This window comes from Pholcus phalangioides, unplaced genomic scaffold, assembly GCF_987345545.1.
Source record: "Pholcus phalangioides strain wild (caught in Gottingen) unplaced genomic scaffold, Ppha-v1.0 ptg000016l_1, whole genome shotgun sequence".
In the NCBI taxonomy this organism is placed as follows: domain Eukaryota; kingdom Metazoa; phylum Arthropoda; class Arachnida; order Araneae; family Pholcidae; genus Pholcus; species Pholcus phalangioides.
The window spans coordinates 2,289,390-2,316,581 of NW_028301609.1; the positions used below are offsets into that span (position 1 = coordinate 2,289,390).

The 27,192-nt window shown below is 37.6% G+C and overlaps 1 protein-coding gene and 2 long non-coding RNA genes across 3 annotated transcripts in view; 1 reads left to right on the forward strand and 2 right to left on the reverse strand.

Annotated features, from left to right (window-relative positions):
• Ac76E (adenylate cyclase type 2 Ac76E) overlaps positions 1 to 27,192 on the forward strand; it is a 303,933-nt gene that overhangs the window by 43,889 nt on the left and 232,852 nt on the right. The window lies entirely within an intron of this gene.
• Positions 10,743 to 17,588, reverse strand: LOC149074873 (uncharacterized). The gene is made up of 4 exons (XR_016194307.1): positions 17,481 to 17,588; positions 13,355 to 13,457; positions 11,235 to 11,317; positions 10,743 to 10,880 (listed from the first exon to the last, which is right to left on the reverse strand). It is a non-coding gene; the product is annotated as an uncharacterized LOC149074873 (long non-coding RNA).
• LOC149074874 (uncharacterized) lies at positions 23,420 to 25,693 on the reverse strand. Its single transcript, XR_016194301.1, has 2 exons — positions 25,608 to 25,693; positions 23,420 to 23,543 (listed from the first exon to the last, which is right to left on the reverse strand). It is a non-coding gene; the product is annotated as an uncharacterized LOC149074874 (long non-coding RNA).

Genomic DNA, 27,192 nt, shown 5'->3' on the forward strand with positions numbered 1-27,192 from the left:
TTAATTGATATTTTTACATTTTTCGAATTCCTTCCATCCAATCATTTCTGCCACACAAACCTCGTTTTTTTTTAAACTCCACACGAGACAATTAGCCATTTACTATATGGGTAACCTGGATTTACTGTAATGAACACCATTGAATAAAAAGTAAAAAAAAAAATAAATAAAAGCTTGGATCTAATTTGGTGAACTATGCTAACGGATGTTGGCACTCGTAATAGCGCGTTTGGAGCGCGCCAGACGAGTCAAGACGAGCTTAAACGTCATTAGCAACAGCAAATGAATGCCCATCAAAAGAATAAAGAAAGCATTAACGTGTATAGAAATGAGAATTTAACAAAGAAAAAAAAATTTCTCTTAATGAAGCAAGGCATGTTAAAACTCTATTTCTTTTTTTCAGAGAGTCTCTTTCGTAAACGAAAATGGATACTCGTAAAAGGAGAAGCGGCATAAAAGACACACCAATCCCACACCCTAATTGCACATTTTTTCTTTTTTTGCAATCTTCTATCCTCCAAGTTGTTGCTTCTGTTACTGGTTACATCTATAGTACTCATGTAGTACGGGAACAGTTAATCAGCGGAATAAACTCCTATTAAAAAGCCACTCGGAAAAGGTAAAAGACATTAAAACACGAAAGGAAAAGCGATTCAAGCACGTCCATGACTAATTCTAGCCTAGGTATTAATTCAACGAGAGCAATAATGAAAGTGAAATTGCTTGATTAATCGCATCGTTCCGTGTATCTGATGATAAATGCTAATTTGTGTTTGGCTAGGTTTGGCTTTTCGGTGTGGGATTCTCTCTCTCTCTCTCTCTCTCTGTTGGGTTTATTGGAATTAATGCTCGATTTACTCGGGAATCGCACGAACCTAATAAACTGCAAAAATAAAATATTTCCGAGGAAATGTTTAACGAGTGACTGAACTTTATTGATATCCGTTTTATTGATAAACAGCTTTACCTTGTTCGGGGGGGGGGGAAATAAGGACCCGGCGGTTCTAAAGTTTTATTAACAATTTTTGCCTCGGGGCCATTACTTAACGAAAGCGGTTACGAAGTAATATTATGTTTTACGACGAAAGATGCGTTGTAATAATGAACGGCTTTTAGAAGTTTTCGTGAGCATTTCGTATTTCTCCGCGTGATTTCTAAAACGAATACTTACGCATCATTTGATATCGACGGCATTGATTTGGTTCTTGGTACATGCTGAAATGTGCATATAACAATACCATGCTCTTTCCCGACTGAAGATTATTACAAAACCATCATAATCATAATTTAGGTTCATCACCAGATGAATGTCTCTTTTGAAAACAATGACAAGGGATTCATAAGCTATCTACGTTCACGGCACTATTGGGAATGAGATTAGAATTTCATATAAATATCACGTGAAACACCTGTCTTTGGAAACCACAGCTAGTATTTTCATTCTAATTATATTCCCGAAATATCCCCCGGGAAACACCGCACAAAGCATCATAGATAATTTTTGTAATATGAAAATATAAGTTTATGTCGCAGGTACATTTAATGACAATTTGAATCACTATTCGTGATATAATGATTTTTTTTGTTTAATTAATATGTCAATGAATGAAGATTTTTTGACGTGAATACGTCTTTTAAATCATCTGACGATACTGGAGCATTTGTGAAAAGTTGCGTGATGAAATTCTTTAAACGCTCATATCTCAAGAAGTACCCAACGCAAGTCAAAAGCAACGGTATCGTCAGATGCAGATTGCAAAGGTGAATTCAATGATGCCACTCTGGTTTCAATATATCTTTCCTTCTGGGTACCAAAAGGCTGCTATCCTGATTCGTAACAAATAGTTTTCGGCTTTATCTCGTTATATATACTTTCAGTATAGTCATTCAGTATATTTCATGCACTGTGGCGAAATAAGGTAGGCAGAGTCGTGTCTCTAGTGGTGTAGATTGTAGCATGCTTGCTCAGTATGTAAGAGGGCCTGGGTTCGGGTCCCGGTGGAGACAAGATGATTCTCCTTTCAGAGTTCACCCAGCACCTCCTAGAGAAAGAAGTAACAACATATTTTCGATTAATTTCACATATTTCATTTAATAAAAACTATGTGCGTGTATAGTGGTTGATGTATATTAACAGTGGACGTGTGAGACGTAATACTCGATTAAGCGGGGAAAAGCAGCACTTCTTAGAGATGGAAGGCCTCTACACGCTGCTCGTGACGTCAGCAAGTAGTCCATTTACCCTCAGAATATTCAGGGAAAAAATCCCCTTCTCGTGCCAGTATCATCGTTGTGCGGAACAGAAATTACCGGGCTCAGAATTGGCGATTTCTATGCCCCCACATCCAATCACCATGTGGTATTTGTGAGCCAACCAGGAAGATTCTACGCCGAAGATTCTAAATGTGGCAAACTTGCTAGGTAGTCTTAATGACGTTACAGATGAACTCGGCAACCCGTGCGGAGGCCTTTTATCTCTAGGAGGTGCTGGTTCACCTCGGCGTAAAGTCCAAAAAATATCTGTTTCCTTGATATATTGAGCTGAGAAAAAAGCCTTCTATATCGCTAAATATACGAATTTATGATTATTTTTAATTAAAGAGCAGTTACACAACATAAACAATAAAACATACAGAACTCATTAATTTCAACAAATTAAGTCGTACGACGCGTTAAACGATCAAGATTAATCGTCATTTGAATGATGACGAAGGATTTGCGAAGTATTAAAAATTCCATGTTTAATGAAAAAATTCTAAAGATAAATGATTCCGGATTCAAAATTCTCGTCACCGAATTCTTTTTAATTATAACTCGTTCTTTTTAAACAAAAAAAAAAAAAAAATTCAAGAAAGAATCTGTATCAGATGTCTTAACCTTATGGCATCTATTTGATAGATATCTAAGTAAAAAAAAAAAGGGATTCTTCAACAGAAACTTATTCCAGATATTAGAATTAAAGGGAATTTTTCTTTTTGACAGAAACTGATAAAAAAAACCATCCACAAAGATTAGAAAACGTCAGGAGAAGGTAATTTTTTTTCCTGTCCCCGGAAAAGTTAATTTTTCCTGAGGATTATTTATCGTAGGATTTCCTAGAAAAACGGATTTTTATGAAGTTGAAATGCTAAAGAAATGAATCGTTATTTTATTCGCGATGTGTTGAGTTGTAAAATGTTACGGAGAGATTTTTTGCTCTTATCAAATGTCACGTGCAGCGACTTAATGATCAAAAAATTTCTAGAATTTCACTTTTTTTTTGAAGGAAAGAAATTAATTTCTTATTTTTTTTTTTGTATTTTACGTTGAGGGGAAGTTACTTTGAGTTAGGGGTCATTCAAGTATTGCGTCGGCATCGGAGGGGGGGGGGGGTTTGAAGGTTGCTTACGTCATCAACCACCCCTTTTTGGAGATATGAAATATTCTAAGCTGCTGATGAAAATTTGCTGACAGTGGGGGAGGGGGGGTCAGTGTTTTGCTGACTTTTGCTGTCAAGGGGGGGGGGAGGGGTTCAAAAATGGCTGAAATTCTGCTTACGTAATACTTGAATGGCCCCCTTTACACTCTTAGAATAGTTTATGATTGGGTTATTTTCACATAAAAATTTGCATCATCTATTTACCATAAGGTGTCTGATGGTAATACGGCTAATTTTTTGGTTTTTTAAATTTTTTTTTTAATTTCGAACGAAATTAGAAATTTGGTGCTCTTATGCTGTGCAGCTGTTCGTTTAGACACACCGTATTTTAACGCGTATAAGGAACCCTCGTGGACAAAGAATGCCTCCGATTTTTTCGGGCTTGAAATTTAGAAAAAAGTTGAGAAAAGATAATGCATGAGAAACGCCTCCTATATATTTAGGACCCAATTTTTTGTAAAAAGGGGGATTCTTACATACGTTAAAATACGGGAATAGCTTTTTGCTTGGTGAAAATATATTTTTCAAAAAAAAGAAATTATATATTATAATATACAATCGAATCGCGTTCTAACGAATACCGTTATAGCGAAAATCTCGCTTTAGCGAACACTTTTCCAATCCCCCACATAAGTTAACATAGGCATACTGCTAAAACCCGGAATTCCTTTATAACGAAATTTCGTTATAACAAAGTGGTTTCTTCGGTTTCTTGGAGTTTGTTATAACGGGATTCGACTGTATAACTCTTTTGGAAAAATATATTTTTACTATATATACAGTACATAAAGTGTCCGAAAGGAACGTTAATTCTACGACTGATTCCAAAAAATTGTAGAACAAAATGTTTATCCTGCATTTCTCTTCTACACAAAAATACATACATGGGGCTGAACGGCCCCATACGTTTTAATTAATGAATTAATTAAAATTTAATTTTTAATAATTTTTAATAATTAAATTAATTAATAATGAATAAGGAAATGAATTGGTTTACACAGAATGTATTACGTCAGCAAATTTTAGCCATTTTTGACCCCCCGTCCCCGTCAGCAAAACCCAGAGCCCTCTCTGCCCTTTGTCAACAAAATTTCGTCAGCTCTGCCCCCCTCCCTCCTAACGCATATTGGTGGGGGACGTAATATTGGTGCATATTGTTGGATCAGGGAAGGGGGTTCGTGTCTCCCCCCCAAGACGATCAAATCTTTATTTTTTTAATGCAAAAAATATTTATAAAAACATTAAAATTTTGGAAGAAAATTCCCTTATATATATTATTATAATGAATTTCTAGGGTGCTAGAGGGCCCGGTTATAACGGAGCCTCTGGTCGTCGAGCCACCTGTTGATGAAGAAGCAATCTCCACGAACAACGACAGTTTAGAGGGCGAATGGGTGGTCGTGGATGAGGTAGAGGGGGATAGTGATAGGGATTTAATGATCGGCGATTCTATGGTTAGGGAACTTGGGAACCGAGTGTGTAGGGATTTTCGGGGTTTCGAGCGCTGTTGTCTTCCTGGAGGGAAGATTGGCAACGTTCGAGACGTTTTTCATCGCCGAAAGTTGCCCTTGCGGGTGATTCTGTGGGTGGGAACAAATACAAATACAAATACAACGCCACAACAGGCAAAATGCCCAACGAGGTGGCTGATAAAAAGATGCCCATAAAAATATGGATGTCATATGTTTCAAAAATACAGCAACCCCATTAAAAATGCAATTAACACAAATTATAAACAATATATACACATGATAAAATATTATACAATGCCCATAAAGAATACTTATGGTTGTCTTATTCTAAGAATGGATAGCTTCTCGATTTACCCCAACATGTTTATCATATTTCTTTTTAAACGTGTCAATTGTGTTACAATTTACTACCTCCGGGGGTAAGCTATTCCATTTATTAACAACCCTATTAGAGAAAAATTCCCTGCGACACCATAACCTTGCATTGTCCCTCACCAATCGATACTGGTGTCCCCTTGTAAAAGCAGTTGATTGGCGGTGTACTAAAAGTTCATGGTCCATCCTATCCATCCCATTGAAAATTTTGAACACTTCGATCATATCTCCTCGACACCTGCGTTCATCCAATGTAAACATATTCAAAAAATGAAGTCTCTCTTCATAACTCAAGCCCTGTGTGCCAATAAGGACACGCGTAGCTCTTCTCTGCACCCCTTCAATCAAGTCTATGTCCCTCTGTAGGTATGGTCTCCAAAACCTTACCGCATACTCCAGTCCAGGACGAACTAAGCCTCGAAAAAGCGGAAGAATGACTTTAGGAGAACGCGAAGAGACCTTTTTGAAAATGAGACCAAGCATTCTATTCGCTTTTTTGACAACCGCTGAACAATGTTCAGAAAACTTAAGTCGCTCGTCAATGAGAATTCCCAAATCGGTGACTCTAGTTGCATCCGGGATAGTGACACCATTTAACTCGTAAGAGAACCGTGGGTTGTTCGAACCAAAATGAGCGACCATGCACTTATCTACGCTAAACGTCATGCTCCATTCATTTGCCCATGCTGCAATCTTGTTTAAGTTGGTCTGGAGCAACTCCCTATCGCTTTCATTCCCGATTACCCCCATTAGCTTCACATCATCTGCGAATTTGCTAGTAATTCCATCGATACTCTGATCGAGTTTGTCGATAAAAAGTGAAAAAAGTATGGGGCCAAGGACACTTCCCTGAGGAACACCACTTGTGACGTCTGTCCAACCAGAGAATTCCCCGTTCACCATAACTCGTTGCGACCTATCTCTTAACCACGATTCTATCCAATTCAGCAAGTTGCCCCCTATTCCAATCTCGTGTAAACGCTTCAAGAGTTTGCCATGTTGGACCCGATCGAATGCCTTCTGGAAATCAAGGTAAACAACGTCGACATTTTTGCTCTTACCCAAAGCCTTAGTCACGTAATCATAGAAGCAAAGGAGGTTAGTTACACATGACTTCCCCTTCCTGAACCCATGCTGATTATCCGACAATACATTATTCTCGTCTAGCCACTTCACAAACTGCCTTTTGATGATAATTTCCAAAATTTTTGAGAGGGAGCTCGTCAAACTCACTGGACGATAATTAGACACCACTTCTCTACTACCCTTCTTAAATATCGGAACAACGTTAGCCAGTTTCCAATCTCTCGGGACGATACCCTCAGCAATACTACTCCTGTATATCTGTGCGACTGGCCCCAACAATTCATTAGCACCTTCCCTGAGAACCCTGGGATAGATATCATCTGGTCCTGGTGCTTTGCTTGCACATACATTTCTTAGAAGATTTAGGACCTCCACGTCTTCTACTTGAATATCGTTGAGGGTTTTATTACCCCATGCAACACCCGTATATCGAATATCATTATCTCCATTAAAAACCGACGCGAAAAAGTCATTGAAAGCACTACACATGCCTACATTGCTCTCTACCTTAGAGCCTCCTATCGAGAGGGGGCCAACTGTCCCCTTACATCCATTATTGACGTATCGAAAAAATGATTTTGGGTCAGAGCCAATGTTATCTGCCAACCTAGATTCAACTTCCTTTTTACTATCCCTTATCGCTTTCTTCAACAGTCTTCTTTTATCAGTAAACAATGATGGGTCACCTCGTCCAGTTTTATACTCTCTGAATGCCCTTTTCTTTTCAAGATAAAGGTTCCGCACGCTATCCGTGAACCATAGAGGGTGCGATGTACAAACACGCTTTTTTCGAACAAAGGGTATGACGTCGTGCAAAACAGAGGACAGCTTCGTACTAAATTCTTCCCATTGAGTTACCACCCCTACTGATTCCAACCGGTCTTTGAAAACTTCCGCTAACCTTCTTCTCAAAACATCAAAGTTAGTTCTCCGAAAACAAGGAACCAGTCTTTTGTTATCAACCTTACCCGAGGAAAAGTTACAGTGAAATCTGACGATACGATGATCACTGGAAGAAAACTCTTCCCCCACCGAAACATGTTCAACTAGATCCTCAGAACTAGTAAGAACTAAATCCAAAATAGCAGTACCCCTAGTGGCTTCTGATACATGCTGATACAAAAAATTTTCGAGCAACAACTTAAGAAAGTCTCTTTCATACTGATTTCCAGATGAAAGGTTCTCCCAATCAATACCCGGGTAATTGAAATCCCCTAGTATGAGAACCCTCTGTCGCTTACACATGTAGGAAATTTCATCATGCAATTTGGCGATGTAGTTTGGATCCCTATTCGGTGGATTGTAACAAACCCCAAGACGTTTATGACGTCTTTTGTTCTCAAGTTCAACCTATATGGTTTCAATATCACTTCTCTGAACGTTACATTCTCTAGCCTTCAAACAGGATTTCACGTATATCAACACTCCACCCCCTTTCCTATCAGATCTATTTCTCAAAAAAGTATCGTATCCCGAGATGTGTAAGAAAGATTCATCCCCATCGTTTGCCCAAGATTCTGTAATGGCTATAAGATCCAAGCCCTCCATCTATATATAACTATGATATAACTATCATAGTTTCTAAAAAATCTTTCTTATTACCCAAGCTCCTGGCATTTATTAACACACATTTTAATTTGCCCGGTGGTTTGTTGTCAATCGAGAAGCCATCCAAGTCAGAGGTAGGAGCGAATATTAGTGAGTCTCTCTCAGAGTACCGGGATTTACTATTATCCGCTAGGGAGGGGGGTTCAGATGTAGCAGTGATTCCAGTGCTACCAAGGGGTAGTAGGGGGTATAGGAATAGGATCCACCAATTCAATATAGGCCTGAAGGACATTTGCTCCTCACTTGGGGTCACGTTCTTGAAGCTTCCCGCATTTACCGATAGGTGGCCTCGTTCGGATGGGATCCATCTAAATAAGAGGGGGGGTCTGGGAGGTTTACGATAGTCTTATGTCAGGTTTTTTACTCCCAGACCACGTAGTCGGGAATGCGGGTTAGTTAATGGTAATCACAATAGTACTGACGAGGAATTACCCACCTCTGACTTGGATGGCTTCTCGATTGACACTAAACCACCGGGCAAATGTGTGTTAAAAATTAAAATGTGTGTTAATAAATGCCAGGAGCTTGGGTAATAAGAAAGATTTTTTTAGAAACTGTGATAGTTGTGGAGGGCTGGGATCTTATAACTATTACAGAATCTTGGGCAAACGATGGGGATGAATCTTTCTTACACATCTCAGGATACGATACTTTTTTGAGAAATAGATCTGATAGGAAAGGGGGTGGAGTGTTGATATACGTGAAATCCTGTTTGAAGGCTAGAGAATGTAACGTTCAGAGAAGTGATATTGAAACCATATAGGTTGAACTTGAGAACAAAAGACGTCATAAACGTCTTGGGGTTTGTTACAATCCACCGAATAGGGATCCAAACTACATCGCCAAATTGCATGATGAAATTTCCTACATGTGTAAGCGTAAGAGGGTTCTCATACTAGGCGATTTCAATTACCCAGGATTGGGAGAACCTTTCATCTGGAAATCAGTATGAAAGAGACTTTTTTAAGTTGGTGCTCGAAAATTTTTTGTATCAGCATGTATCAGAAGCCACTAGGGGTACTGCTATTTTGGATTTAGTTCTTACTAGTTCTGAGGATCTAGTTGAACATGTTTCGGTGGGGGAAGAGTTTTCTCCCAGTGATCATCGTATCGTCAGATTTCACTGTAACTTTTCCTCGGGTAAGGTTGATAACAAAAGATTGGTTCCTTGTTTTCGGAGAACTAACTTTGATGTTTTGAGAGGAAGGTTAGCGGAAGTTTTCAAAGACCGGTTGGAATCAGTAGGGGTGGTAACTCAATGGGAAGAATTTAGTACGAAGCTGTCCTCTGTTTTGCACGACGTCATACCCTTTGTTCGAAAAAAGCGTGTTTGTACATCGCACCCTCTATGGTTCACGGATAGCGTGCGGAACCTTTATCTTGAAAAGAAAAGGGCATTCAGAGAGTATAAAACTGGACGAGGTGACCCATCATTGTTTACTGATAAAAGAAGACTGTTGAAGAAAGTGATAAGGGATAGTAAAAAGGAAGTTGAATCTAGGTTGGCAGATAACATTGGCTCTGACCCAAAATCATTTTTTCGATACGTCAATAATGGATGTAAGGGGACAGTTGGCCCCCCTCTCGATAGGAGGCTCTAGGGTAGAGAGCAATGTAGGCATGTGTAGTGCTTTCAATGACGTTTTCGCATCGGTTTTTAATGGAGATAATGATATTCGATATACGGGTGTTGCATGGGGTAATAAAACCCTCAACGATATTCAAGTAGAAGACGTGGAGGTCCTAAATCTTCTAAGAAATGTATGTGCAAGCAAAGCACCAGGACCAGATGATATCTATCCCAGGGTCCTCAGGGAATGTGCTAATGAATTGTTGGGTCCAGTCGCACAGATATACAGGAGTTGTGTTGCTGAGGGTATCGTCCCAAGAGATTGGAAACTTGCTAACGTTGTTCCGATATTTAAGAAGGGTAGTAGAGAAGAGGTGTCAAATTATCGTCCAGTGAGTTTGACGAGCTCCCTCTCGAAAATTTTGGAGATTATCATCAAAAGGCAGTGTGTGAAGTGGATAGACGAGAATAATGTATTGTCGGATAATCAGCATGGGTCCAGGAAGGGAAAGTCATGTGTAACTAACCTCCTTTGCTTCTATGATCACGTGACTAAGGCTTTGGGTAAGAGCAAAAATGTCGACGTTGTTTACCTTGATTTCCAGAAGGCATTCGATCGGGTCCAAAATAGTAAACTCTTGAAGCGTTTGCACGAGATTGGAATTGGGGGCAACTTGCTGAATTGGATAGAATCGTGGTTAAGAGATAGGTCGCAACGAGTTATGGTGAACGGGGAATTCTCTGGTTGGACAGACGTCACAAGTGGAGTTCCTCAAGGAAGTGTCCTTGGCCCCATACTTTTTTCACTTTTTATCGATAAGATTACTAGCAAATTCCGAGATGCTGTGAAGCTAATGGGGGTAATCGGAAATCAATGCGATAGGGAATTACTCCAGACCAACTTAAACAGGATTGCAGAATGGGCAAATGAATGGAACATGACGTTTAGCATTGATAAGTGCATGGTCGCTCATTTTGGTTCGAACAACCCACGGTTCTCTACAATAAAATACATAGGGTGTTTGCTTACATCTTCCGATATGCGTGTAAGGCTTTCGTTCTGATGAAAAACTGCGTAAGAAGTTTGCTAATCTTTTGAAATTTTTCTGTGCTTTACTCATTTTTTTCCGCAATAGCTGGTGATTTTTCACATACTCTCAGAGCTATGCGTACCATAGGTTGAGGAAAGTACATCTATAAAGGCAACAAAATATTTCATTCTATTATCTCGAATCTTTATTATTGGATATTTCTTCGACGTTACAGAAGAGATTCGGTCTTCAGAACTTGATTCTTCTTTGCACGTCGTCTACTCCTTTTGACATGCGTATGGGTCAGTTCCAGCGTAAGTCTATGAGTGAAAAAAATAAATGTAAATTATTTATTTATAAACAATCGTTATTTGCTATTTGTTTAGCAAGTATCTTTCATAATTAAACTATAAATAAAACTAGAAAACAATAGAGAATTTTTAATTAAGATGTTGATAAGATCGATACATATCTAAAAATATACAGCCTCTGAAGCAGATTAACCTAGAATAATTGCAGATAAAAATTTTATGTTTGAAAATGTATATAAAAGTTTGCATATTACATGCAGAGTACGTAGCTTTGTACTTTCAAAAATATTCTTTAAAGTTTTTAGAATCGATTGATACCAGTCCTGATCTTTCAATACGAGTTTGTACTAAGATTGAACTTACCAGAACGCATTTGAGACCAGGTCCGCAACCACAGTGGGTCCTGTGATGATATCCATCTGCTTCAAGGAATCCACAACGGTCACCTTAAAAAAAAAATTATATACCGTGAGACTTGAAAATATTATTTTTCATTTTATATTCTCTAGGAAAGATTTTCGAGTTTTTCAATGGCAGGATTTTGTCTTTCATTTTTCATACGAAGAATATTTATAGACTGTGCGATTTCCACCCGTATGCGAACCTCTGTATATTGGCATTTCAGATTCAGATCGGATTCGAACTTTGTATTTGCTTCTGTGTAATAGATATTCTATCACTTTGATCTCATATATTGAGTTTTGAAGACTCGGCTGATGTTTTTTTGCTGCTCTTTTAATCGAAATTTATACAGAAAAGTTCAAAATTTTAAAATAATCAAATTTTCATAAAAAACGTTTCTTCATTTATTATTTTCATATAACTTCGAAAGAGAGTTTTGACGTTTCTCTTCCCCCGCCCCTCCTCGCATTCTTTCGTCGGCAGTGATTTTTTTTATCTTTACTTTAACGGGGAAAAACATTTATGTATGGAACTCTAAAATTTCTTAAAAGTTGAGGGGAAATCTAATTCATGATTTCCATTTTGCCATCTCAAGACAAGTCATCAACTTCTCTAGGGTGTCCATAAATGAATTACGGTTTTTCAAATGATACGATTCACACAGTGATGCATGGTATTTCAGAAAGGACTTATTAACTTTTTAACAGAGACAGATATAAAGTGGAAAAAATCATACGTTTAATGGGTAGACCTGGAATTCAAAAATGCCGGTTTTGGCGAAACTAGCTATCTATCTTAAGCCCTTCGCTTTGTTGGAAGATGTTAAAAAACCAAACAAACACAAGAGGCTCTTAGAAAAATTTGCAGGCAAAATACAACTCTTTCTTTAAATGGCAAACTCTTTTTATACAAAATTATTATACGTTCGTACACTGCTTTATGCAGCTCCTGCATTGAATACTAGAAATTCTAATGTAATTGCTTTCAAGCACTTTCAAATTGTAACTCTACGAAGCTACACCATATCTCCCAGGGTCATAATCTTGGTGTCACTGCGCATACGACAATATATTAATAAATGGATTATGCCAAAGATTCTCCAAAAATAGTATGATTCTCTTCTCAATTCTAATTACGAACACCTTCCTGAAATCACAAACTACAATAACACTAATATTTTCGGATTAAGAAAGCCTAAGAACTCTTCAACAGGTTTCGACTTAACATCTTATTCCACAAATACTTATTCGTTTAACAGAACAGAATTTAATTTATTTTCTCGTTTCCCAGCCCAAAGAGGCTGTCTGACGACTTACAAATAGCATTTGCAGCATGAGTGTGTGTTTGTGCGAACAAAAATCCAGTCCAACATCATGTCCAAAGTACAAATACAGTACGCGCTCCAAAAGGCCACAATAAGGAGGAAAAATTAAAATATTCAATATTTAAAAAATCGTTCGTAGATAAAAGACATATAACAAAATTTAAAAAATTCCTTTTCAATACACTACGTTTTGTAAGCTGATGTCGTCTGCGGTGACAAAAAAGATTAGCAGTGCTGTGACGTCACACAGCAGCTCTGAGACCACGCCCACTGAGTCAAGGCGGCAAGCGCAGCATCAAAGATATTAAACAGTCCTTACTATATAGACCTGATAGAAGTCGTCAAGCGAACCCCAGAACTTCCAATGTTACCTCAAAATTGCTCACGTAAACGAGACTACTGTAAAGAATGACCTTAAAATATCCCTCTTAACGAAAAAATTTGGAAGTGCGCAGCGTCTGTTAATTAAAATTGTTACTAATTTTGCAAACCAGATAGTTAAAATTCAAGTTGTAAAGTTGTACCCATCAAACCTACCGCTTATATCCTCTTTCTATCTACAGTGTCGTTGCTCCCAAAAATTACAGTAGTATATTATTTCAAACTTAAGTGGAGTCTTTTCTGAAATACCCCATAGTTATTTAAGTTTTACGTGTACAAGATTAATGTGTGATATCAGGAAAAATCTCATGGCAAATGTATGAACTTTAGTATTATGTAAGTATCGTGTTGAAGGTTCATCTGCTTTCTCTCTTACCTTTAGCTCCAACTTTTTGGCATCGACCCCTTGAGTAGCTGGTGGCTCTAACGCAACACTGGTTACTATTGCAATCGCAGTAGCCTTCACCATTCACCAGGACCTGATTTTAATTAAATAATGCGCTTTTATCGATGCTAAAATATATATATATATATATATATATACAAGGTCGCCTGGATTCGGCCTTTATCTGATAAACTATCCACTATCCATTGTAGTGGTATGGTTTAGGTTTAAAAATTGCTCCAAATGTGTTCTCAAGAAAACAGTAAAAAATAAGCAACTAAAATTTCAAATAATCTTCTTCAATACAGCACGTTTTGTAAGCTGATGTCGTCTGCGGGGACAAAAAAGATTAGCAGTGCTGTGACGTCACACAGCAGCTCTGAGACCACGCCTACCGAGACAAGGCGGCAAGCACAACATCAAAGAAATTGAACAGCCCTTACTTGATAGAAGAGGATTTATGTTTCCTCCGTTTTCGTTGCTCCTCTTTCCCAGCGTACCAGTTTCGAGAGTGAAAGTACAGTGTGCCACAGGGCCGTCATTTCAACTTTTTTCGGGGGGGGGGGGGGCAAAGCTCATGTCCATAAATTAAGGATGATTCAGAATCACACGGAAATCGAAATCTAAAGTAAAAATTTCACCTGTAGAATTATCACACACATCTGCAAGAATGATATGCAAACTTCAGGAAGCCACCAGATGATGCCAATAGTACGTCACAATGACGAGAGTGTAAGAGGGGGGGGGGGTATATAAGGAATGGTGGCAAAGAAGTGAAATTGTCCACAAGAGTTCTGTAAGGCGCTCAGTGCTATAAGCGAATAGTTATGACACAGAGGACGCATGTGGATGATTTTTTACGTGGTAGAATTATCGGCCGCCTAGAATGTGGGCGTACTCAGATGGAAGTATCCGAGGAACTTGGAATTGCCCAAAGTGTCATCTCTAGGCTTTGGCAACGATTCCAAGATAACGGAAATGTCAGTAGACGTTACAGTACAGGTCGCCCTCGAGTTACAACGACGAATGAAGACCGGTATTTGGCAGGAACTGCCAAAAGAAGCAGACGGAGCACAGCATCCGACCTGTCTCGTCAGCTATCTGCAGCCACGGGTACCACAGTTTCAAGGCAAACCGTGTGTACAGACGTTTGGGAGATATTGGTCTATATGCTCGCTGGCCTGTCAGATGTGTTCCGCTCACGGCAACTCACTGTCGGCAGCGATTAGCCTGGAGTAGAGAACATGCAATGTGGACATCGTCACAGTGGGCTTGTGTGATGTTTTCCGACGAGTCCAGGTTTAGCTTGCAGTCTGATTCACGTCGGACTATCATATGGAGAACGCCAGGTACCCGTTACCACCAAGACAAAATCATTGAACGACACCGTTACGGTGGTGCAGCATTGCTCGTTTGGGTTGGAATTATACTGGGTTCCAGAACAGATCTGCATGTTCAAACCGGAACCATGAAAGCCCAAATTTATCGGGACATCATTCTGGAACAACATGTACGTTTGTTTAGGGGTACCATGGGCGCAGAATTTGTGTTTATGGATGACAACGCCCGTCCTCACCGAGCAAACGTCGTAAACGAATGCCTTGAATCTGAGGATATAACCCGTATGGAATGGCCGGCATTCTCACCTGATTTGAATCCGATAGAGCATGTGTGGGACATGCTTGGCCGACGAGTTGTAGCCCGTCAACCACCTCCTACATGTGTACCGGAACTTCGGAGAGCATTGCTTGCTGAGTGGAGTGATCTTCCCCAAGATCAGATCGATAATTTGATACTCATCATACCTAGGCGTTGTACGGACTGTATTTCATCGCATGGGAGACATACAATGTATTAACCATCATACCAACCATGTAATAGTAAGTTTTTGTAAAGGAGGTATTTTTTACTATTGCTCCAGGGAGCAAAAATCGTAGTTTTTATGAATGGTATCATACGTACACCATCGTTTTTGTTCTTGAACCTTTATTTGCCGGAGCTGGCATTATCCTTAATTTATGGACATGGGTGTATATATTTGTATATATATATATATATATACCATTTTTAGTGTATTTTCAAAAGCCGGAGGGGGGGGCCTGGTGTGTCATAAAATAAAAAAGATCTTCATTTTTATAAGGTTCTACTGTCCTCTAACTTCCAATTAGAAAGTAAAGTCGTTTCCAGTCCGGCCAATAAAAAAATTTCACGTTTTCAAGTGCAATGTTCGCTAAGATATTTAGATTCAAAAAACCAGAAAAAGTTGGGAAAGAACAATTTAATTCAGGAACGAAAGCGGTGTCATTGGTTTATGCTGTTATTTCGAAGCTTTTTAGCGATTTTTTGAGTTCAAATATCTCAGCCAACATTGCACTTAGAAACGCGGATCGCTTTTTCGGTGCCCTCAGAAGAGACAGGGCAACAAATTCTAATTCAAAGGACGAGGGGGACGGTATAAAATTTTATATTTGTTATTTTATGGCACACTTTATTTTCACTCCCAAAACAGGGTGATATCTGAACACATTTTGAGCATTCTTTAAACTGAAATCATATTTCTACGACTAACGGTTGATGAGATAAACGCTGAATTATGACTTATAGGATACCCTATACATTGTTTAAAAAAATCAATTATTTTTTAATGAACCAACTCTTTTTGCAATCGTATATTATTTATTTAGGGTTTTGCTGAATAATTAGCTTTTTTACGCCTTTTCTGCTGATAATCTCTGGATATTTAACTTTGATAACTCAAATATTTAACTGAAGATTCATGAAAAGTCATCGCAGCTATTTTTTTTTCCATGACGATTTGATGGGAGATATCAATAAGGATGTTATATTGGCTTTTTTATATAGCGTTATGTGGGAACTGCATAAAATTTATCAAAGCCATATGACGCGTGAAATAGGAATCGACAGATAGTCGAATCGACAGATACTACATAAAAACTATTTCAGCAAATTTCAATGAAGCTTATTTTAACAATTTTTTAACAAAATTTGGTACTTCTAATATCACGTGCGAGTAACGTTTGTTGAATTTATCTTCATAACAGCTGTAAGTTTCAACAATAACAACTGATAATGTTTCTCTATTGTGCTTTCTGACATGAATATATCTTTTAAAATTATCTGACGATGCTGGGTGCATTCGCAAAAAAAGTTATGTAACGAAATTCTTTAAGCGCTCATACCTCAGGAAGTATTCATAAATCAGTATTTTGATGTCTCGTGGTAGATCGCGTGTAGACAAATCCAACGATACAACAACGGTTTTAATACCTCTTCCGGTCTTGGCACCAGATACGCGACCCGTATTCGTAACGAAATTGTTTTACGCTGTATCTCTCAAGAGGTTCGCAACGCATGTAGACGCCATTGGTATCGTCTGTTAGCTATTTCAAAGAAAAATCTGTTGGTATTATAGTTATGTGATTACCTGTCACGCGATTCAAAGCACAAAGAACGTATTCACGTCAAAACTTGCAACCGTATATACAACCCAATTTTCATTTTACTTATATGGTGAAAAACTTCTCTCTACCGCCTCTCTCTCTATTTTTCTTCAGTCATTAGCCAATACAAATAAGCAAATTATCTACCATGACCTTCCAGTGCGGTATATTTGTGAGTTAAACTGGAACTATAAGGTATCCATTTTATTCAGCCACTTTATCTTAATATGAAAAAGTGATTCACCTAAAACATAATAACAGAATAGCAGTGTATCTCGCGACACAACTGTCCACCAAATCTTTCCCGTAATCAAATGAACAACCTTATTCTTCCTGGGATAAAAACTATATTTTGAGATAATAAACAAGTTTAAAACTGGATAGTAAGATATATTTAAGAATAAGTTTTTCATTATCTTAAAACATGTTAATACATCAATATATGTAACTCAAACAAAGGAGTATTGCATATACAGTCCACGCCGCTTAATGTGATCACATCGGGATTCTGGGTTTCTTATAACAATAATCGAATGATAGCTGCTTCTGAAGAAAAGTCCCGTTTGCAAGTATGGTTGCCATACATCCCATTTGGTTTAACGGACGAATTATGTAGCGTTCATAAAACTACTAAAGATATATCGAAATTTTCTTACCAAACACACTACGAGGGCTACAAAAATTTTAAGCATTTTTGTGACTGTTGGTGGTTCTTCTGAATCTGTCGATGAAATTGGACAGAATAAATCACCGAATAATTTGCACGCGATTTACATTCATTTCTTATCTGAATAACTGTGTCGAAGTTATCTGCAAAACACCTGGTGATTTTCCACCGAACGTTCATTTTTTTTCCCACTCGTCTTAAAAGGAGTGATAACCACGAAAATTGTTTTCTAATCAACTCCTGTTATACATTGGAACTGCAATATGTTTCTACTTATAACCAATTTCGAGGCAGGAATGCAAGCCGATCTCCACGTTAAAAAGTCTCGCCGCAGAGAGAGCAACAGCCCTACGTTACAATTATTCATTCATTGCACTTCACTCACTATGAGCTGCGAAAAAAACTCATAAATTAAAAAAAAATTCATTGCAGATGGCAGCACTACACGCATTACCAGAAACAAGCTTTCTCTCACTAAACGTACACGCACATTCCAACGTGTGCCACTTCGTTTGAAGTTCCGCAGAGGGATATGGACGAGGTGCATGTCTGGTTTAGTAATAGTAGTAGTAATATATGTTTCTATAATTAATACTACTACTTAACCGTAAATGCGCTTAGTACACATTCCTGTGCTGACCTTTTAACAAATACAAAGACCACAACAGGCAAATTGGCCAAAGAAGCGTCTAAAAGAATTATGCCCATAAAAAATATCGATGACAAATGTAAGCAACCCAATATAAAAGCATATGCCATTGAAGAGAAAACTGATAATTAATCATATTTATAATACACTGTCATAAAAATATGGTTGTTTCATGTAAGTATGAATAGCTTCTCGATTTTTCCTACTGTGTCTATCGTATTTCGCTTCAAACGTGTCAATTCAGTTGGAATTCACGAGTCCCGGAGGTAAGCTATTCCGTTTATTAACATCCCTTCATGGAAAAACTCACTCACACCACAACCTGGAATTGTCCCTTTCCAATCGATACTGCTGCCCCTACTTGAATCAATCGGCGTTTTAATCATTTATGTGGGAAAGATGGCGCCACATGCCGGAATCTAGTTGGCGAGTGCGTGTGGCGCGCGTGCGAACGAGGAGAAGGATTGACGACGCGGTGGACGAAAGACGTATTGGAATAATGTCTGTAACTGTGTGTAAGTAATAATTATAGTTTATGATTAAAATCTCACATTTATGTTCCATCCTATCCATCCCGTTGAAAATTATGAATACTTGGACCATGTCCCCTCCCCCGTCCGACACCTGAGTTCTTCCAGTGTAAACATGTAAAACAAGAAATCAATCCTTTCTTCACAGCTCGGACATTGTGTGCCAACAAGAGCACGCGTAGCTCTTCTCTGCAGCCCCTTCACCAAGTTTATGTCCATCTGTAGGTAAGGTCTTCCAATCCTTACGGCATACTCCAATCCAGGACGAATAACAGGCCCGTCATTTTGGGGGGGGGGGTGGATCAGAGGGTGCCGTTGCCCCCCCCCCCAGGCTTTTGAAAATACACTACAGATTGTATATATATATATGCAAATATATATATGTACATACCTTGAGTACATGTTCTTTGCACCCCCCCCCGGAAAAAGTTGAAATGACGGCCCTGCGAACCAGGGTTGTTTGGTATAAACCTTGGTTTTAACCAAGTGGTTTTTTTTAAAAATCAAATAAAAGTTGCCTAAATATAATTTTTTTCATTGAAAAATATCATATTGGTTCATTATTAGCCAAAATGTTTCATTTTTACCACATTTTATATCCTTGGGGTGCATTCTGATGGCATATCTTTAAATGACATAAGATTTTATAAGCGGTTTTTTTTCAAAAAGTCTCATAAAAGTGGCCAGAATATATATATATTTTTCATATGAAGTATCTTAGTTATTTAAAGTTATATACAAAAGCCAAAATTTCTCATTCTTACAACATTTTCTACCCTTTGGTTACATTCTGATGCTCTATCTTTAGCAAATTCATGAATAAGGATTGCATCACACATCTAAATGTAGTGGTGTATTATCTCACAGGGTTTCTTTTTCACTTCACAAAGAAGCAGCAACAGTAGTGACACCATCATGCTAGGGGCAGGCATTTTCTTTCCCATAAGAAGTAGCACGTCTCCTACTGTATATCTCCCAGTCTTAATATTCAATAGTAGTTTTTTTATACTTTCACACTGTTAAGCCCAGTTAATCAGGGTTCTACTGAATAATAATAACAGATTTATGAAAAATAATCAGCTATATACAGGGAGATTATAATTTGAATTTTGATTCTCCAAAACCATACAATAAGTACTGATCAGAATGACTTGAAAATTTGCATGGATACTCCTGAAGCAATGGACGTTTCTTTCGCAAAAGAAAAAAGTGCAAAATGTGCAAGTAGATGATGCTGTACTTGGTCAGCAGTATAATCTTTCTTGTGCAACCACATCATTTCAGCACTTCCACAGCATCAGTGTGTGGATAGAACTTCTATCAAGATGCACATTGCAATACCAGCAAAGCAGCTGCTGAAGACCCATTTTGACAGGATGCACCTTAACCCTTGCAACTTCTGGCTGTGGGTGTAATAAACAGTGGTCAGATTGCAAACTTTGAATTGCAATCTCCAGCACATTCCCTATATGTTAGAAGTTCCTCAGGAATATTAACGGGGGGGGGGGTGCACGTTTGGTTTAATAAAGCTGAATTGCAAGCACATCTACATCATGACCCTGACATACTCCGATTCTGTTGTTGAACAACAATTTTTGTGCTTTCAACCTCAGGTTCGACAACAATTTTTGTGCTTTCAACCTCAGGTTGGACAACATATTTAACATTTCTTAAGTAAGTTGTAGTTATTTGTTCAATTACTTCGTTTTTTGTGATGTTTCCATGAATTATGAAATCATGCAATGCTATAATTAAGGTATCATTTTGCCATGACTGGCTATCGTTTCCATTCTGCGAGCAAATTTCCCTCATGTTGGATGATGTCATTAATTTTACATTTTTAAGTATTTTTCCCCCTTTACCAAATAAAATTGCATTTTTTCAGGAATATTCATGGCAATTTTCAAGTCATTTTGACAATCGTTCTTTTTTTACAGTGTTTTGAAATCAGAACCTTAGTTATAATCACCCTGTATATCGTAAATCATTGCTAATTAATCTGCATTATTTATGCTTCATTAAATACATTATATTCACTTAATTTTTATTACTTTTTTCAAAATACCTTCCTAATTAAGCATACTGAAAGTAACTGGAGAAAAACCTTTATATACTATATGATTGATAATAACATTGAAAGAATTTTCAAACACACAGTAATCCATTGAGTTAAGCAAAAAATAATTAAATTGCAAAAGTTGGTTTTTGTTAAAATGTAAGAAATATTTATTGATTAATTAGTATGGGAATAGTGTTAATTACATTAATAACCATTTCATTTTAGTTAATTATTAGAAGTTTGAATGATTTTTCAGAAATTTCATTGTTTTTAATGTTAATACTATTTAAAACAAAAAAACCGGTTTAAACCAAAAAAACCTGGTTTTTGGTTTTTTTACCAACCCGGCTGCGAACTAAGCCTCAGAAAAACTGAAGAATGACTTTAGGAGTACGCGAAAGGGCGTTTTGAATGAATGGTTATATGTATATATATATATATATATATACGCGCCAGTATATGTGTGCTATGAGAGTATGATGACGTAATACTTGAACGGCCCCTTATAGACAAGTTTGCGCGTGTTTGTGTAAATCTGAAGTGCCTGTAAATTAATAGAAAGAAACAAAAACATACGGTCCGGTAAATGCCGCCATCACAATACTAGTTCAGATCTTTTTCGTCAGAAGCTCAAGCCATATACCACCAGAAGTTCTCAATTAGCCAATTAAGTCAAACAACTGCTGTTCCGGAGAAAAAACTCCACGTAAGTTTAACTTACAAATTGTGACGCAAAAAAAGTCCCCGGAAGGATGGAATTTCAGAAACATTAAAAGAAGTAAATAAAAAAAAATTATTCACGTGTGCAATTAAACATTACAAGGAATGAATAACTCAATGTACCATTCGTATATCGAACATTGATGGACCGGACACACCCCCGCTTCCCATCTCAAGAATATATTGAAGCGTTCCCGAAAGCGTTTCGTCGATGGCTCTGCCTGTGCGAATGGTGCAGGCATAGCCATCGACATTGGCTACCAACTAACACGCCTCGATACTTTATGGTATGAACAATCATTTTTTGACAGTATGAGAGAAAAGACAAATGACAAGTATTATACATACTTGACTAATAATAGAAATAATGATGAAGGGAGCAGCTTGATTTGTGACACTACAATTGCCATTGTTCTCTATTGTCATTATACAGTTCAAAGTTTATATAACGTAGTTTTATTAAAATTCAAGACTAGTTTATTACTATTCAGCCAGATATTTATTTTACACAGATCTGTTTCTGCGTGGTTTTCAGAATATCGTAATTTTCTGCTGCTATGAATATGGCGGTGTCATCAGCATAGCTAATTGAATGTCCATTTAGTTCAAGATACTTTTAGATCATTGACAAAAACTAAAAACCATATGGGCCCAATAACTCATCCTTGAGAAACACCCTAGTTTATATATTTGTAACCACTAACCATATTCCCAATTTTCACAACTTGCATTCTATTTGCAAGGCAGCTTTTTAGCCAATTATACACAGCGCCTCTCAAACCAGCACAGTAAATTCTTTTTCAGAAGAATTTTGTGATCGACGCTATCGAAAGCTTTCTTGAAATCTAAGAATATGTTCAGTGTTTTATTATCTTCGTTTATATTTTTATGGACATTTCCCATTAGTTTTAGAATAGACATTTCTGTATTTTTATTTCGTAGAAAACCAAACTGAGAGTCCGAAAAGTACGAATTTGTATTCAAGAAATCCATTATTTTCGTTTTAATCACACTATTCGTGAGAAAAATTGACCAAAATTTGTCTATGAGGAAAATTTCTAAGCGTTTGTGGGAAATTTTGGGAGTTCATCGAACAAAGACCTTTGTGTTTTAAATAATGATGATAAATTCAGTGTATACATTTATAGTGTAAAATACTCGAATACGTATTTTCCCTGCTCGATGGTAGCATATTTTTCAGGATATTTAGGGAAAAATTTACTCAAGTTGGAAATTTTTGAGGGAAATTTTGCTTGACGAGATTGTTATCACTGCTCTGAAAGCCACTTGAAAGTATGGACCGAAGTACGGTAACACTTAATGCAGCTTTGCTGCTACGTCTTGAACAGCAAGTAACTGCTATATGAGGTTTTGCCATTTATCCCCATTCTGTCTTTTGCTAGTTACTGAAGAAGGAACTTCCTACAATTCCGAAACTCATCCAGCTGTTGTATATTGATATTTTGGGTTCACTCACGTTATTGGTAGTCTTATATGTCTATCAGCCTAGGATTTCAGGGCGCCCTAGCTAAAGATGTGACATACTTTGTGTACCGTCCAGGAATGAGTAGATGGCGGGCATGTGTACATTTCGAAATGCGTATCTCTGGAAGGGCGTGCAACGCTTTCTCTCTCCTAAATTCCCGAGAAATCAATAAAGGGGTGTGCGCCCCTCTTGAGTAGGAGGCTTGCCTACACCTAGAAATGCGTACTAGGATGCTTTCTTTCCCCTAGAAGTGCGTAGGGTGCTTGTTTCTTGTTGATGTGCATAGGGTGCTTGCTCATTTCTTCCGAGATGTGCAAGGTGCTTCCGTATTTACGAAAAGTGAGTAGAAAATGTGCTAATATTGTGCAATTTTTCATTGCTTTTCTCATTTTTTCCGTTATTGCTTATGATTTTTTTTTCGTAACCTCAGAGGTACGAGTACCATAAGTAGGGGAAAAATACATGCACAAATAAACACAATATATTATTATGTTATCTCAAATCTTTATTGAGCGATGTTACTGAAGGATTCCGTCTACAGAACTTGATTCTTCTTTGCACATCGTCTACTCCTTTTGGCATGCGTACGGGTCAGTTCCAGCGTAAGTCTGAGTGAGAAAAAGTAATAACAATAGTTTATTAATGAGCTACCATTATATTCACTAATTGTCTAACACGCTGTATCTGTAAATAAAACCCGGCAATAAGAACAGAAAAATTTTGAGATATTGATAAAACCAATAAATATCTAAAAAAATATCCATGCCTCTGAAGTAGATCAAGCCAGTGGTCTTCAATCTTTTTATTACAACTACGGAGCAGTGAAAATCGTAGAAACAATTTACAGACAGACAAAAAACAAATAAAAAGGGGGAAAATACGCAGTAGGGAAGTAATGTACACGAATCGAAAAAATACCGTACAAATGAATAAATGGGAGAAAAATTTAATGATAGAAGTATTTTGCGGACCGACACAAAATGAGTGAATAGGAAAAATAATTAGCACACCGAAGAAAATAAATTAATAAGTGAGACAAATATTTAATAGTAGAAGAGTAGTTTTTTTGTGGACCGGAAAAAATAAATAGTCGAAGTAATTTGCGGACAAATACAAATACAACGCCACAACAGGCAAACTGCCCAACGAGGTGGCTGACTTAAGAACATCATGGATCCCCGAGCCCTACCTACTACTGCTAAACCACACATGCACCCCGCCCACACCACCCCCCCCCGCGGAACCCCCAACGAATCGGTACATGCGGGAGTGTGCGTGTACGTGTAGTGAAACCTGACGTGAAGTATTTTGTTTCTATGTAATGCTTGTTATGTGTAGTGCTGCCATCTGCCACCAGTTTTTCTAACTATGAGTGAAGTGTATGATTAAATGATTTATCGTTGTAGGACTGTTGCTCTCTGTGGCGAGACTTTTTAACGGGGAGATCGGCTCGCATTTGCGCCTTGAAGTTGGGAACCACAGAAAACCAACTTCAGCCGACCACCACTGTGGGGTTCGAACCCGGATCCTCGCATCGCGAGTCCGTCACTATAACCACTCGACCACCACAGCAAAAAATAAATTTACAGGAGAAAAATATGAAGTAGAAATAATTTACCAACCAAAAATATAATACCACCACTACTGCCAAACCACACATGCACTTCGTCCATATTCCTCTACGGAACTTCAAGCGAATTTGTACATGCATTAATGCCCATGTATGTACGTATTGTGAATCTGACGTGAAGTTTCTTTCTGTGTAATGTTTGTTATGTGTAAGTGCTGTCAGCTGCCATCAATTTTTCTAAATATGAGTGAATTGTAATGATTGAATAATTGTATCGCTGTGTAGGCCTGTTTCTCTCTGTGGCGAGACGTTTCAACGGGGGAGATCGGCTCGCATTCGCACCTTGTAGTCGGGAGCCACGAAAAACCAGCTTCAGCCGACCACCACTGTGACGAGGGTGGGGGTTAACCAAAAATACCCTGCATCAATGTATAAGTGGGAGAAAATTTTAATAATAGAAGTAATTTGCAGATCGGCAAAAAATAATTGGCTCTCCGAAAGAAATGAATCAATAAATGAAAGAAATATTTAATACAGTAAGTAGAGCGATTTTTTTTCATGGAAGGGGAAAAATAAAACAACACGAGAAAAAACAAACAGTCGAAGCAATTTGCATACAGGCAAAAAACACATGAATGAATGAGAGAAAAAGTAAATAGAAATAATTTGTGTGGACCCCCCACTAGGAAGTAACGGATATGAGAAAATATCTGCGGACCGGTAAAAAATTAAATAAATGGGAAAAAAATAATTGCAGTCCTGCTGACGGCTAAGACAGAAATTAAAATCAATATAGATGCTGTATAATAGTCAAAATTAACTCTAAAATTAAGTAGTGAACTACTACTTGAACTGGCATGAAAACTGCGTGAAAGGAAATTTCCACGGATTATTTCCATGCACCCGCCCGTGGACCAGCGGTTGAAGACCACTGGCTTAGGCTGAAATAGCTGCAGATAAACATTTTATGCTTCCAAATATGTACAGTGCAAATATGTTTAATATTATATATCTATTCAGAAATATTCTTTCAGTTTTAAGAATCAATTATGATTAGTCTTGATCTTTTTTTAATGCGAGTTAACTATTATACTGAACTTACCAGAACGCATTTGAGACCAGGTCCGCAACCGCAGTGTGTCCTGTAATGAGTTCCATCAGCTTCAAGGAATCCACAACGGTCACCTTGAAAAAATTATGAATTATATTATAGTGTAAGCCCTTGGAAGTTCGCATTACATATGCATAATGTTGTCTCGTGGTATCCTGCTAAAAAGTAGAAGCTAGCCAAATGCTACCATGTACTCATATGCGGATACATTTCACTTCACTTCATCACCAAACGTACTACCGCTCTGTCTCCATGGGAGATATAAGCTGGGTTTCCCAAGGAGTGTGAGTATGCTGGAAGAACGGGGCAATGTTCAAGCCCGGAGAGCGTTCCATATGCAGATACAGGGTGCGTTCTCTAAAACATTTCTATTACTAACATAAGCGGGAGGGTAGAGGCTTGAAGTCCACCCCCATTCATTATAAAACCACCCACGCTGGTTTGCAAAATTAATTTCAACTTTCTCTAATAGATGGCACCACAGTCTTTGTGCGATGCCCTTTTAAAAGTGAGCAAATTTTTCCTTCGCGAACATGAGTAAAAACACATTATGATGGATTTGAAATGGTCGCCTAGCAATGGCATGGCACAAACGAAGTGTGGACTTTAGAGATGTTTATTTTTCCGAAATAATCTCACAGAACTATGTGAATTTGCGAAGGCGCGTGTCTGATGCTATGAAATAGAAACACTTGGGCATAACACATATATATGATGTCAAAATAAAAAAACTGAAGGAAATAAACAAATGACAGGAAATAATCCAACTACCGATTTATGGAAAACGCATTTATCCTCAAGCTACTTCCAGAAAGTAACTTGAATTACAGAACGATATCACCGATATCTTTTTGAATGTTCATGATATTCAACTGTAGTTTTCTCAAAAGTTGCTCCATTCAGTTGGTAAGCAAACAGTGAAAAAAAAAATTAATATCTTCCGCGCATGCGTACTTAAAAATAATTTCCTGTAATTGCTCATATATTTCTCTCATGAAATATCAGTTGATTTCATTTCAGATTTCTGTATTAAGTGTGCCTTTATACGTTGTCAAACTTTCTATAAGTTTTGTAAAATTTGGGTGAGAAAATTCCCGTTTTTATAAGCAAAAAAATGAGATGAACATTAGAATTTTGAAAGAAACATTCATATCTTCATCATAATAAGTGAAATTCTTACGAAATCCAAACAATCATCGAAAATACAAAGTATAATAATTTTATTTAAGTTTCAAATTATTTGTAGCATTTTCTGGTGCGGGGTTGATTAAAAACATTCTTTTGTATTATTTAATTTTTAAATAATACAATAATACATACTCCTAAATGCCCCCTGATTCTGTCGGTCCACTCCTGACTAAACTTGACGTTCAAAAAGAAATACGATAAAACATGTTGGGGTAAATCGAGAAGCTATCCGTTCTTACAATAAGACAACCATAAGTATTCTTTATGGGCGTTGTATAATATTTTATCGTGTGTTATAATTTTTATCGTTTATAATTTGTGTTAATTGCATTTTTAATTGTGTTGCTGTATTTTTGAAATATATGACATCCATATTTTTATGGGCATC